The 14658-nt window shown below is 32.7% G+C and overlaps 1 non-coding gene across 1 annotated transcript; it reads right to left on the bottom strand.

Annotated features, from left to right (window-relative positions):
- Positions 1-11942: 11942 nt before the first annotated feature.
- Positions 11943-12051, bottom strand: LOC113183245 (U6 spliceosomal RNA). Its single transcript, XR_003300847.1, has one exon. It is a non-coding gene; the product is annotated as a U6 spliceosomal RNA (small nuclear RNA).
- Between the last annotated feature and the right edge of the window lie 2607 nt (positions 12052-14658).

Here is a 14658-nt window from a genome sequence, read left to right as displayed (position 1 = left end):
CACAATCAACAATCTAACATATGGGTGCAGGCATTGACTTCCTTAAAAAAACCCCTACATCTCAAGAAATAAAATTATGAATCAATAAGTGGGAGAGCATCATATTAAAACACTTCTTCAGAGCAAAGGAAACAAGAGCATAAAGAATGATCTTTACAGAATGGGAGAAAATCTTCCTTTGCCAGCTACATCTCCAACAGGGGATTAAAATTCAGAATAGATAAAGAACTCAAAAAACTAACACCAAACAAAACACAAGCAAACAAACAAAAAACCCCAAAATAATCTAGTTAATTAATTGGCAAAAGAACTAAATAGATAATTCTCAAAAGAAATACAAAAGGCCAACAAATATATGAAAAATTATCTAACATTCAATGAGGAAAATGCAGATCAAACCTACACTGATCCAGGTGTGGTGGCATATGTCTGTAATCCAAGAGGCTGGGGAGGCTGAGGTAGGAGGATAGGGCGTTCAAAGCCAGCCTCAGCAAAAGCTAGGTGCTAAGCACTCAGTGAGACCCTGTCTCTAAATAAAATACAAAATATGGCTGGGGATGTGGCTCAGTAGTCCAATGACCCTGAGTTCAATTCCTGGTACCAAAACAAGCAAATGAACAAACAAAACTACATTGAGATTTCATCTTTCTCTAGTCAGAATGGCAATTATCATGAACACAAATAATACCAAATGCTAGTGAAGATGATGTGGGGAAAAGGGTATACTCATACATTATTGATGGGATTGAAAATTAGTACAACCACAGTGGAAAGTGGTATAGTTATTCCTTCAAAAACTAGAAATGGAATCACCATATGACAAAACTGTTCCACTCTGGTATTTATCCAGAGTAACTAAAATCAGCATACTAAAGTGATAATACAGGCACATCAAGGTTTATAGCAGAGCAATTCACAATAGCCAGCCAGGGGTCTATCAACAGGTGAATGGATAAAGGAAATGTGGTATATATACACAATGGAGTTTTATTCAGCTATAAAGAAAAAATAAAATTATGGATTTTGCCAATAAATGGATGGAACTGGTGAACATCATGCTAAGTGAAATAAGTCAGAATCAGATAGTCAAGGGTCAAATATTTTCTTCCATATGTGGAAGCTAGAGCAAAATAAGGGAAAAAATGGGACAGAGGGACACCATGAAAATGAAAGGGAAATCAGAGTCATGGAGAAGGGTTGTTGAAGGGGAGGAACAGTGGAACAAGTTTAGCCAAATTCTGTTCAGTGCCTGTGTGAATGTAAATTCCATTTTATAAAAGCAATTGGTACTTTGTATGCATGTGTGATTATGTCAAAATGAGCCTCACTGTTATGTATAGCTATAATGCACTAATAAAAATATAAAAAAAGAATAGAGGTGCTTTATAAAAGATGTAATCATAACAGAAAATTCATAGTTGTGACTTGCTTTACTGCCTCAACAGGAGCTATTAGAAAAACTACAATTATTGATGGTTTCTTTATCTCAGAGTATTCCGTAGACTGTCCCTCTCACTTTCAAAATTACACCCACTTTTTCTTTCCTTGTTTCTCGTATTTAAAGTTTATCTCAGCTGTGTTCTCTTTTGACTCCTTTAGATTTGCCTTTGTGTGGGTATTGGATTCTCTGCTTGGCTTTGATTTCTTCCTAGTATCCGATTTTTAGAGCAATCCTTTGGTTTCTGTACAAATGTTGGATGGTTGGCAGGTGAATATCTGTTTCTGGATCCCTGGATACGTCACTCTTATTGGTGACATCTACTTTTCAGGGAGGAAGAAACTAGTATTATTAAAAATGTTCTTTCTGTCAATGAAGGTGATTTTTCAGTATTGTTTTGTCCTTAAGTAAACATAATGAAAGCTAATTGGGTATCGTTTTATTGTTAATGAAACTGTAAGCCATTAGTTGCCACAAAATGTGTTAATATCTCCATCTCATAATCAGTGGAAACATTCCAGGTTATGTCAAAGAATCAGAATCCTACTGATAGATATAATGAGGAATTTATTGTGAGAATTTGGCGTTATACATCTGTGGGAGTTGGTTTTAGTCTATATAAATCTGTTTGGTGTTTGGTGGTAGAGTCTAGAGTTGACAGAGCAGACTGTCAGAAAGGGAAGATAATTGTTAGGAAGGCAGAGGAAGGACAAGCATGAGAACAAACTAAAATCCTCATTTTTGTTTTCTCTGCCTCTGAGACTTCAGATTTGATAATGAGGGCATCATCTAGAGAAATATGTTGTCCTTCATCACAGAGCAAAAGAACTACCTGCCAAATGAGATCACTGAGAGCCACAGGAAGCCACAGAAGCCATAGGAACTGGGTCTAATGATGCCCTCACAGTCCTGGTGGGTCAATGGTAAGTGACAACATGGTAAACTGAATGAGTGCCTGCTATGTTGAACTGATCTTTGAAGTGTATGAACAGAGTTGTTCTCCCACATCCACCTAACTAACTCTTGCACAAAAATAATCTCTAGTGTCTTAAATTAATTCAGAGCAATGTGGGAAGGCAATGCTGAGAAACATGGTTTTAGTTTAGCTAAGTGAACTATACACATCTACCCAACTATAAACAATAATTGCTATGTAGATTTACAAGACCATGAACTGTGCATTTGAATTCCTGTTGTACTTCCCATTCTTACCAATATTTGGTACTGCCCAACTTTTTAATGTTTTTACTGTTCTCTTTCAGCATAAAATTATATCTCACTTTGGTTTTAACTTGCATTGCTCTGAATTCATGTTTTATATACATAAGCTTATTGATCATTTCTGTTTCTCTTCTGTGAAAATGCCTTAGCTTGCCCAATTTTTCTTTTGAGTGGTCAAAATTTATTAATTTGGAGAACGTCATATATTCTTCTAAATTCTTTGTTGATATATAATTTTCAAGTATTTTTCTTTGTGATTTTTCTCAACTCCTGGATTATTTAGAAATACGTAACTTAATTTCTAAACACTTGCGGGTATACTAGGGTATCTTTTTGTTAGTAATTCACAACTTACTTCCATCATCATTATAAAAATGACTCTGTATGAATTCAACCTGTTTAGATTTGTTGAGACTTGCTTTATGACTCAGACTATGATTAATTTGGGGAAAGGTTTCATGTAAGCTTAAGAATAATGTATATTCTGAAATGTTCTGTGTTGGTAATTCTATACATATGGAATCAAATTTGTGGCCAAAACATCTGTAACAGTACTAATTATCTTTTGTCTGTACTTCTAAAAGTTGTTAAAATCTTTCATTATATTTTTGAAGCTACTTGTTTGTCTTTTTAATCTTGCCAGTATTTGCTTTATATATTTTAAACTTTTCCATTGAGTGTACATATATTTTGCATATGTACATATATTTTGAGTGTACATATATTTTATCTTCTGGTAGTTTACCCCATTTACCCTGTTTGATTTCACTAGTTTTTTTTTTAATCATATCTAATTTGGTATTAACTGCATTTAAGTTTCATTTCAATGATATTAGTTTTAATTCTAAAATTTCTAGAAAATTTTCTCCCCAAAATTCTTGTTTTATGGTATTTTTTCCTTTGTTAATATTTTTGATAATTTTTCCTAAACATTTTATCAATTTGTTTTTCTTTTTATATATAATAATTCCTATATTTGATGCTCTTGAATTTTTTTAATTACTCCTTTTAGTTTCTTTATGTTAATGTTCATTGAAACTTTATTTTCAAAGTATTGGTATTTCTTTTTCACATTGCCTCCATTTTTTCTTAAGCTTGAAAGATGAAAGAAAATTCTAAAATATTTCAATTGTGATTTTTTTCCCCTGAAGTAATATGTATTTTTTTTAATTCTGAAAACAGAGCCATCTATTCCTACACATTAGTCTTTTGCTTTTGTTGTTATTTCTTCTTTTTGTAAAATTTGTTTTTAAAGCAAAGCTTTATGAGCTTCAGTGTACTTAAAATAATTTATGGTAAAAACAGAAATTTCTATCATAGTTTGTTTGCTATACTATTAGAAGTGGTTGATTTTATTTATGAAAAATTTTCACTAAAATTTTTAAAATTCTTGTGTAACTTAATCTAGGAATATTTTTACTTAGTAATTTATTTGTTTAAATATTCTTGCATATAAGTTAACATCGATATATCTGCATATGGATTTAGATGCTGATTTAACTCTAGCCCTATTTATTCTATTTCTGTGATTTGAAGTAACTTATTTAATAAACCTTTGCTTTTACTGTGGACAATGATTATAATTTTTCATAAAAAGGAAAAATATTATTAATATTTACACTGCTAACAAAAATAACTGATGTAGGTTATAAGGTGAAATTTTCATTTTATGCTATTCTAAATTGATAGCTAATTTCCTTGACAGAGTTTTTTTTCCCCCTATTGTTTAGGATGCATTTTAGACGTCAGTATGTGTTTCAGTGGAGTACCATTTGTTTCTTTGTCAAATAGCAGTTATTTCAAATGCCATTTTTAGTAAAACATTTAATACATCACAGAATGATTTTCTCAACTCTCTTGTTTCTCAAATTTGTCTCCTAATTTACTGTCAAGAAGTGATTAGTATGTTCATTATTATAACTAATTTTGAATATTAACAAGTATGTATAATCTAAGAGTGGTTAATACTGCACTTATATGGTGTTCTATTTTTGTATGATATCTATACACACTATTTATAATTATAATTAAAAGCATTTTACATATGAAGTCTTTGAAATTAAGTTTTGTCAGCCTTTTAAAGAACTGATCAATTCAATGCAAGAAATCACAATTTCTGTATATATATCAGTGTTTCATAGAACATTCCTCATTATTATTAGAGTTGTTATGATTACAGATACAGTAACCAGTATCTCTTTATTTCTCATGATAGCGATTCAAGTTGAGATCCCTATTAAAATTTATATTCAATGCTATAATTAGAAATATGAAAGAACAGATGGCATACTACTTAAAATTCTGTTTCACTAAGGAAACTACATGTTCTGAAAAACCCTAATTGCAACATTTTAGCATGTTTAGATATTAAAAATCTATTGCATTTTATAATCTTGTTAGCAGTTTCTGCCAAGAAGAATATAATTAAATGGAAAATGTATAATTTTTTTGGATAATTTCTCTATGCATGAGTCACCAAAATAATCTGCTAAAAAGGCAATGAGGAAATATTAAATTTCTCAAGATAAAAATGTGAATGAAACAAGATTATTCCTTTAAAATTTAAAATAGAAATCACAAAAAGAAAAAAATATCAATAGTTTATGAAAGTTACAGTATCATTGAACTTAGTTTGAATATCATATATTCAGGTGAACTATAGATTACTTGCATTGACATTTATCTAATTACAGTAATAACCATCTCTCAAAACTAGAAACTACTGTCCTCATTTTGAGAATGTGAGGCAAAAAAGAAACACATAATGCTAAGTAGTTTTCCCAAGGGCATTTACTAGAAAGTTAAAGTAATGAAGATTATGAATGTGAAGTTAAAGTAAAGCTCTCATTTTAAGTTTACACTGTACTGAAGGTGATGAAGCTCTATTGCACGACCATGAAAACTGTACATTCTGTCGGCATAAGTTGAGCGTGTGGAATTTCAAAATTTAACAAGAAATTTTGAAAAGCTTCTATGGAAATGACAGTATTGAAAACTCAGTGGTAGACAGAATGGACAAAACAAGCCCTTATACTTAGAGATCTGGATCAATCAGTGTGAGATTTTGGTATTAACCAAGAGTTAATTTCTCATGCACATTACACGTATTTTTCAAAGGCATTTTGGTAAGGTTTTGTCATTATTTAGATAATGCTCTGTGAGTTTATTCTGATTATAAACAATACATACTTACTGAAGACATAGTTGGGAAAGAAATATGACCAATAATATTAACATTTATAAGCTCACATTTTCACCTCCAATTAAGATAACACTGGAGTGTGTTTTGCTGTCTTTTAAAAATCTGACATTACAAAGTATGAAATTACTAAAGTTTATTGTGGAAAAATCTAAAATACATATAAGCATAAAAAAGAAAAGAAGAATAAGTAGCAATGTGACCACCCTGAGTTATTTTTTCTATTAATACTTGCTTTTTTTCAGTAACATTTATATACTTATAGTATTTTAAAATTTGCAATATAAAAAAGTTAATGTCCTTATGTTTTCACTTAAGTTTACATTAAAAGCATTTGGCTATTCATTCCCACAATTGAAGGTAATAAAATTTATAAAGCTTTGAGAGTCATTTGTAGACATATCTTTCTTCATATTTCTGACTTTCTTAATGATAGATTTGTTGAACTGGAGCATGTTTAAGGTGATGAATCTGAGTTTTTAATTGGTAGGGTACATACTATCTAATGGGTCTGCAGAATATTCTTAAATTCCCCAAAATGATGTCAGAGTGATTTTTAGCCCTCTGTTCTGCCAGTATTGAGTTGTAAACCCTTCTAAAATTTCATGATATTTTAGGCAAAATGGTATCTCTTTCTTACATTGACTTTCATTTTTATATTATTTGCAGTCTGCCTAAACATTCCCCCAAATCTTATTAAACATTGTAATGTTTTCCTAGCACAATTCATTATGTGTCCTTGGCATAATCATGGCTCTGCCAGGAGGATCTTTGACAATGGAAATTTCTAGCTGGTATTAAGGTTTCAGAGGAAAGGAGCAGAGGTAAGCTGAAAAGCAACCAGTGGGCTCTTATGTAGAGTCAGGCTGATGGAATGGTACACCACAGACTCTGTTCATCCAAATTTTGACTTTATCTCTTACCACCAGTTGTTTGACTCTGGCCGTCTGTGCATGAGTGTTCTCATAGGACATTCCAATTATTTTGCAGTCATGTACTACATAATGAGGTCTTGGACAATGAAGGATGACATATATAATGGTGGGCCCCTGAGATTATGTCACTGAGTGACATCGAAGCCATCTTAATTTGTTTAAGTACCTTCTATGATTTTTGTCCAGTAATGAAATCACTTAATGACACATTTTTTTGACTGAATTTTTCATTTTCAAATTTCTATTTGATTCCTTTTCATAATTTCCTTTTATTTGTATTATCTATCTTTTGAGATATCCCTCTCCTGATGATCTGTAGCTCTTTGTCCAGGGTGTCCTTTGGCTTTTTTGAGTATCATTATAGGTCATCAAATGGGTGAGAGTATACAGGGGCTTGGCGGTCATGATAATGATACCACTCTAGCAGTAATGCCTCTGCCCTCATGAACTCATCACCTCCTGAAGGTCACACTTTCCAAAACTCTTGGTTGTACTGGGGATTCAGTTTCCAACACACAACTTAGAAAATACAATAAACTATAGCATGGGGTAATTTAAAGACAGTTTTATGGGAAAAAAATACATGTGAAGCACTAGACTAATACTTGGCCTCCCCATAATAAATCCTCAGTAAATGTTAGTTCATTGTTACATGAGATCACCTTGACCCAGCCTTGGGTTTGGTAATGTGAAAACTGTCACCACAACCCTGAGAAAGACTTCCTAATCACATAAAATTCCTAAGTGACAACTAGGCCATCATTATTATGAGTTTAGGTAAATCTTAACGAATATATCTGGCTTTACATATAGCCTAATATATTTACGATGATCAATAGCAAATAAAACCTGTAACAGAAACCACTGAAGTTCTTCTCAGTTTGGTGAGGTAAGACCAGGCTTTTTGCAAGGCTATGACAAAGGAAGTTGCTTCTGAGGCAAAATAAAAGATTTGGATGAATAAAAGCCCCTGAAACATTCAAAACAAAGAGTCATAACTCAATGAAGAGGACCCAAATTAAATAAATTCATTGGGATTCTTGCTTGGCACCCTTGAAAATAAGAAAACAAGAAAAAAGAAAAAAAATATTTAGAACAATTTGAATTCTCACCTTATAATTATAAAGGTATTTAAATTTTATTTTTTATATGTTAAAAAAATCTTTGGAAAAATAGTAAGAAAATTAACTTCAAAAATGTTAAGGAATATTTTCTACCATTTAAATTTATAAAAAATTAAACATGTTTTAAACAGTTTGCATTTAGACACATAAAAGTTTAATTCTAAAAGGCAATTGCCACAATTATGTCATATAATGACTATAATTTTTATATGTTCAAACTTCACAAAAATAAAAAAGTAAAACAATTCCTTGTCATCAGTCAATTCCCAGAAAGAAGAAATTCTAAGGCGGAAGAGAAAAGAAAACTACGGAGATGAATGAGCTTCTAGGTATTGGGTTCTGCACATAAGTTAACTACTTAATTACAAAAAATAAAGAACTGCTTGAAGTGGAAATGTGTCCATTTAATTGGTAAAAACTGAAACTAAGGGATCTTCACAGTTTGGTAATAATAAAGAAGCTACTGTGGGCTGGGGATGTGGCTCAAGCGATACCGCACTCACCTGGCATGTGCGGGGCGCTGGGTTTGATCCTCAGCACCACATAAAAATAAAATAAAGATGTTATGTCCACCGAAAACTGAAAAATAAATATTAAAATATTCTCTCTCTTCTCTTTCTCTCTCTCTCTTAAAAAAAAAATCTACTGTCCTTCCCTACACACAAGGGGCAAACTCAATCTTAGTAAGAATCTTATTAGAGCCAAATAAAATTATAGTCTGGTATTTTTATTTATCACGCAGTGCAAGTTTATTTTCAACTAAAATCATCAAAATCTTGTATAAATACTATAATAATGCCACTTGCAAGTTAAAAAGACAGACAAATGTAAATCAATTGTGGGATATGATTTTGATGAGTTGTTTTGCATTATTAAATTAATGGTTATGAAGATGGCAACATGAAAAGTTCTTTGATGTAATGATCATGTGGAAAATAATATATAAAATTCACCCAATGATGCCTTCAATCTTTAACAAGAGTAGTAAGCATAAAAAAAGGATTGGAAAATACATTATGTGCTGATTGTGCTTCTTTGTTCCTTTCTCCATTTTTCCATTTTTTTTCTATTATGTACTTGTTTCTTATATATGAAACTCTGAACAACAATTTTAAAAAGAAAATGAAAGGATGGTATGAATCTGTTAGGATAAAAAATTTGTTAGTATTTATTTTCTTTCATGCCTTTCTCACCAAGGCAACAGGATCTCTTTTCCAACCTGAAACCTATCAACGGCCACCTGGGTTACCTTCATACTCTCTGCCAGCTGGCACAATGCAGCATAGACTCATGTTTACATGAGAGAATTGGGGGCAAGGGGTGACAGGCACTGCTTTACAGCAGACTGTGCTGCAACTCCCTGTGATTTTTAAACTGTATAAAATTTGACAATTCAGAATCCCTTGATAAAGACAGAACTTAAATGTCATTTTTTTGCCAACTACTGAATAAAAATGATACAATATTAATATGAGTCTCAATTTTACTGACTTTGGCTCACACCGATACTAAGTAGGAACTTGACCATTCAACTTTTAGATTTCAAATAATTCTGAGAATCTCCAGGATATTTCCCAGGGACTCATGCATGCTTCAAATGAAAGGTTCATTAAGAGATTATTAAGGACAGTAATAGATTACTCATTATTGAGTCATAATATGCTTCACTCATTCTTTCCTTTGCTAAATCAGCTAGCAAAGAAGGAAAATGTAATTAGAAATTCTGTCTACCTGTTATCTTCCTCAATTTTTTAAATAATTTTTGAAGAAGAAATTTCAGTTGGGTATTCAAGGGTCTTTTCATCTTTAGTGTTGTAATATTGCCAGTTATCACCTTTAATGGATGTTGTTCTGTGATAATAATGTATTTATAACCAATAATAGATACATTTTTCTAGAATTATGAATCACCATTGAATTATGATTGTCTAAGATTACTACACAAATGTGAAATTCGTGGTTAAAAAAGCTTGATATAAAGCCAAATGTGAAATTCATCTGTAAAAAAACCATAGCTTTTAATCAAATTATTTACCAAATACATGAAAATAAATAACAATTTAAATAAAAATTGTATTATTTTTAAAGAACAGATAAAATGCTACCTTAATATTTTTAAAACCTTGAAAGCAAATTTATAGCTTATCCACCAAGAAGTGACTACTTATATATAATTTTTAATAGTGCTCTTAGTTTTCAACCATATGGGATGACCAATACTTACAATTTAAATAGAGATTGGAAAATTTAAATGATTGGATACACATAAACTGCAATTTTAAAGAAACTGAACTTTAAATGTCTAATCCATATATGTGATATGTCAGTGTGCACTTTTTTAGTAGTGGAAATTTCTTGTTTCTGGATAGAGGAATTCATGGACTCCATAACAATTCTATTTTAATACAATGAATACAGTGCTTTGTATTAAATGTCTATTATTCTTTAACAAGTTATGATGAACTTAATTTCTTGAAAAAACAAACATATATTGTATCACAGTTTGTGAGCTCAAGAATCTGGGCACAGGTTAGCTGGGTCCTAGGCTTCAGGTTCTCAGAGGTGCGGTGCGAACAAGGAGTTGGCCAGGGCTGTGGTCTAATCTGAGGCTCAACTGGAGAAGGATCTGCTTCCACACTCACTTGGTTGTTGAAAATATTTAGGTCCTTCGAAACTATTGAATGGCAGGCCTCTGTGGCCATAAGCCACAGGCAGAAGTTTGTCCCTGCCATCACATGAAACTCTCCACATTCCAGTTTTCTTTTCATCAAAACCAGTGAGGCAGTGACATAACAGAACCTGCAGACCACACAGACATTACGAGCCTGTAACATTACCATCCCATAATGTTTTCCTTGTTCTAATAGTTTTAAGAAGGTCATATGTCCTGCCATTCTCCAGGGAATGAAATTACAGGAGACATATATAGCAGGAGGTGGAAAAATTGGGAATCACTGTAGAGTTTGTCTGCCTTGGTTTTTAATATAGAGAAATATCCAGAGGTAATTAAGCAATGTGCGTGTGTGTGTGTGTGTGTGTGTGTATTATGAAATATATATCATTGTGTGAATGAAAAGACACAAATAGTATATTTTTGTTGTTTTATGATATCAGGTAATTTTTTTAAGTTCCAAAGGTGGCACTTTTTTGGGCTGGGGATGTGGCTCAAGCGGTAGCGCGCTCGCCTGGCATGCGTGCGGCCCGGGTTCGATCCTCAGCACCACATACACACAAAGATGTTGTGTCCGCCAAAAAACTAAAAAAAAAAAAAAAAAAAAAAAACTCAAAGGTGGCACTTTTTTTTTTTTTTTTTTTGTAAATCCTGAAGTTATTTTTGGTTTTAGTGCATTATAGTTACATACAATTGTGTTGTTCATTTTGGGGGCTGGAGGTGGTACCAGGGATTGAACTCAAGGGCACTCTATCCCTGAGTCATATCCCCAGCCTATTTGTTTTTTATTTACTTAATGCCTCACAGTTGCTGAGGGTGGCTTTGAACTTGTAATGCTCCTACCTCAGCCTCCCCAGCTACTGGGATTATAGGCATGTGCCATCGTACCCGGCTTAATAATGCTGTTCATTTTGACATAATCATGCATGCATGGAATATAATTTGCTGCATTTCAGGCTCCAGTACTTCCTCTTTTACTTCCCCTGGTTCCCTTACTTTATTCTACTGTGTTTTTTCTTCTATTTATTCATTATTTTAAAATAGTTGCTTTATAGGTATATGTAAAAGCAGAACTCACTGTGTTATATTCATATATGTACATAGCATAATTTAGTCAACTTCATTCCACAGTTCTTCCCTTTTCCCATTCCTTGCCCCTCCATCCTCCTTCTCTACTCCATTGATTTCTCTTTATTTTCCTGGTGTCCCTCCCTATTTTTTCCCTTGTTTTGCTGTAGCTTCCACATATGAGAGAAAGCATTTACCCTTGACTTTGAGTATGGCTTATTTCACTCAGCATGATGTTCTCTGGTCCCATTCATTTGCCAGCAAATGCCATTTCATTCTTTTCTATAAAAATATGGTACACTTACTAAATTTGCGTGTCCTCTTTTAATGCAGGGAACATGCTAAACTTCTCCACATGGTTCCAGTTCTAGTATGTATGCAGCTGAAGTGAGTATGGAAATGTGGCTTTTTAATAAATGATAGCAATAAAGATACATCAAAGCACCAAAGGTATAGTACAGGACAGATCTTTTCTTTTTTTCTTTTTCAGATACAGGGTTGGTAATTTTCACATAAATACTATGAAAAGAATGCTGAAGATTATACAGGATGAAGAAAAGGTGTGACCAAGGTTACAAAGAAAATACTGTCTTTCATCCAATCTAAGAGACACTAATTGTAAATGTACCATTATCTTATGTACCACTGAAAATCAATGAGAATCATTCCACAGTGATGTGGTACTTTCTTCTATCTTAGAACTGTGTACTTCTGGAATGACCTCTTTTTGTCTTAATTTGTTATATAAGTGTTCATATATTTATGTTTTACATATGTTGAAAGAAAACACAAATGAAAAAAATTCGATAATGTAATCCTAAAACCTCTTTCTATTCTAATGTAATCCTAAAACCTCTTTCTATTCTAATGTAATCCTAAAACCTCTTTCTATCTAATAATTCTGGATAAACTTTTTGATGTTTCACACACGTGTTCCTTTCCTAGCTGTATAACACTCTAATATCAGAGAGTTAGTGGAAACATTTATTAAGGAATCCATAAAAGAATTTGGAGCTTGTATGTTAGAGCAAAATTGGCTTTTCAGTATGAAGAACTGGATTTTTCCTTCTTCCTTAGGACTGTTGGTGAACTAACCAAGATAGCACCAATCCCACCTCTTCCTTACAACCACTTGTTTCTAGGGATAAAAAGTATTCAACTATCATATTCAAGTTTTGGTCCAAGCCATTATCACCTATCCTACCAGTTTTGACTCTGAAACTTCCATTGCTTGCTTATGTATAGGCAATGACCACTCCATCCTGACTGGCCAACAGCACTTGTTGCTATTTCTTAGGTTCAGAGATGGTAAATTGTGAAAAAAAATCTGCCTGAAATACAGAGTTAGACCTGTAATTTAAACTCAGATCCATATAATGCCAAAGTCTATTATCTTTTTTTTCTCTATCCTATAACTCTTTAAGAAATAGCAGTCTGTGTAATTAAAAGCTGATAGATTTTAGTGTGAGGTCCTTGCAGGTATGTTCAGCTAGTACTTCCTTTACAATAGTAAAAGGAATAATAACCTGGATGTTTCTCACATCTTGCAAACAATCAAAGGAAAATGTTCTTTCTCAAGAAAAGTTTTAAGTACATTTTGGAGCTATAAAATTGTTCTGAACTCAGTGTTCAGAACTAAAGAGTTCTTCAAAAGTGGTTTTGATTGCAGCTTCCTGTCAAGGTACAGGTAATAACAAACATATATATATAATTGCTTTGTAAAAAAATTAGTTCAGAGTATTAAATCTGTTTTTAGATTATTTTCTAAAATTTACTTTCAAAATTTAAATGCACTATTGTTACTTTGTACTTTATTCATAAATTATAAGTAATAAATTTTCCATTTTAAGAGTTCTAGACTTAATATAACTAATATATGGAATTATTAACTCTTAATTTAATATTTATATGAAATTTACTAAAAAAATCAAATTCTTTGTGTAAACTTAAGGTTTAGATAATGCAAAAAAGTGAAATTTTAAAAACAAAATATTTAACCAGGCAAAAATATGAATTACTGAAACATTTGCAGAAAAATCATGAAGGGAGATATATCAATATAACTATGCCAAAAGTCAAGTCTCAAAGGATTTTTGATGCAATAAATGGATATAAACACAAATTATTTTTAATGAATATTCTACAGTGAAATTAGGAACATTTTTTAAGAAAATCATATATTTCAGAGGAATGAATTTTTAAAATAATTTAAAGGGGTTCAAGTGGTTGCCACTGCTATTCAATTAGGTCTACGGCACTATTTTAAGACTATGTTTTGTCTTTCATTTGTATAAAAATATTTGCTCGGTCCCTCATTTCCATCTTCTTCTGATGCTTTTCTCCTTATGTGAAGGTATATGAGATTGAAGAAACAGCACGCATCCAACTGGCCTCAGGCTTGTGTGGAATGCACAGGCTGGTTTCCCTGCATCTCCTGGATGAACTTTTGTCTTTCTGGCTGTTCCTGGTATTGATGTTGCTAACTAATGATTATGTTTTTCTTGGTCCATTACTAGTCTTTCCATGTGGGCTTCGTAAATGGATCTCCTGCTGGTGAAGACAAGGGGGCTGTGTGTCTTCTATTCTGTGGCAGCCTAACTCCAGCATCTGCTAGGGAAGCTCCTCACGCTGCTTTAACAGAGCCAGCCATAGGCTCAGTGGCTCTTCAGGCAGCTCCCTGACTCACAGGGCACTAAACCTACCCAGGAAAGCTAAACCCCAGTGCCTGACTCACTGCACCTGATTACATTGTGTCAGCTCTAGTGTTGGATCTAAGCATGCTTTTAAGAATTGGAACACAGTGAGTTGTATTATTTGTGCTGCCCTCAATTTGTCCCATGTCCTCCCACTATTCTGTGAGCCCAGTCTCAAAGAAAACAGGAGATATATGTGTACACAGTCTTTTGATTCTACAAATACCCTTTTCTGAAATATGTGGGCTTTCCTTACATCATATTAACATCTCCTTTTTCCTAGCTCCAATAAATATTAAAGCTTCAATG

Source organism: Urocitellus parryii, chromosome 14 (genome assembly GCF_045843805.1).
Source record: "Urocitellus parryii isolate mUroPar1 chromosome 14, mUroPar1.hap1, whole genome shotgun sequence".
NCBI lineage: Eukaryota > Metazoa > Chordata > Mammalia > Rodentia > Sciuridae > Urocitellus > Urocitellus parryii.
This window is presented reverse-complemented; position numbering and strand designations above follow the sequence as displayed.